Consider the following 1,113-nt stretch of genomic DNA (forward strand, 5'->3'; position numbering starts at 1 on the left):
TTAATCATCTTGTTGAAACTAAACTGATTCTTGATGGCAGTGGAGAATCCATCCATCTTGGCATGGATGGTCTCCATAGATTTGTCCATAGCGGCCAATTTCTTCTGAAGGGACTCACTGATCTTCGCTTGGACGTAGACAAGATCTCTCAAAGTAGGCTGGTTAGGACCGAAAGAATTCGAATTCCCATTACCTCCTTGGTAATATGGGCATGGTTGATTCCACCCCTGACCTCCTTGTGGACGAAACCCATTGCCATTGAGGAATAGAGCTTCTTCTTGGGTTTCTGGGCAATTGTCGCCCGAATGTCCAACATTCCCGCAGACCTCGCACGTCATGCGAGTTTCCAAGGCTTGAAGTTTTTGCATCTGAGCCTTATCTTGGGAATAATCCTCAAATTTCTTGAGGAGGAGATCAACCTTCATAGCGAGCATGTCGGCATCCTTGACGGAGTGCATACCTCGCTGGTGCAGTTGGAGGCGATCATCGCTCCAACCTTTGATGGAAACCATCTTCTCGATCAATGATGTAGCTCTTTCAATGGTCAGCGAGAAGAAAGCTCCACCCGCAGCGGCATCCACATGATCACGGGATGACTGTGTCAACCCGTTGTAGAAGTTTTGTAGAATGAGCCAATTATCCATTCCATGGTGCGGACATGCTAGAATATACTCCTCAAGCCTCTCCCAAGCTTCTGGAATTGACTCATTTGATGCCTGCTGGAAGTTCGAAATCCGACCACGAAGAGCATTGGTTTTGCCCGTCGGGAAGAACTTCGAGAGGAACGCCTTGGCACATTTGTCCCAAGTATCCACAGCAGCCTTGTTAGCATAAAACCATCGCTTCGCTTTCCCCAAGAGAGAAAACGGAAACATACGGAGATGGATTGCATCTTGCGATACACCCTTGATAACAAGAGTACTACAGAGCTCCAGGAACTGCTGGAGATGTGCGCTGGCATCCTCATTGGTCCTGCCACAAAATGGGCTGGCCTGCACCATCGTAATGAGACCCGTATTGATCTCGAAATTTTCTCCTCCGGTGTTAACCTCGGGTCTGGTCGGGACCTGGCTAGCAGACGGAGCAGAGTAATCATGGAGTATCTTCTGGGCC

At 48.7% G+C, this 1,113-nt stretch overlaps 1 non-coding gene across 1 annotated transcript; it reads left to right on the forward strand.

Annotated features, from left to right (window-relative positions):
• Positions 1-642: 642 nt before the first annotated feature.
• Positions 643-749, forward strand: LOC120663117. Its single transcript, XR_005670340.1, has one exon. It is a non-coding gene; the product is annotated as a small nucleolar RNA R71 (small nucleolar RNA).
• Positions 750-1,113: the final 364 nt, after the last annotated feature.

Source organism: Panicum virgatum, chromosome 2N (assembly GCF_016808335.1).
Source record: "Panicum virgatum strain AP13 chromosome 2N, P.virgatum_v5, whole genome shotgun sequence".
In the NCBI taxonomy this organism is placed as follows: domain Eukaryota; kingdom Viridiplantae; phylum Streptophyta; class Magnoliopsida; order Poales; family Poaceae; genus Panicum; species Panicum virgatum.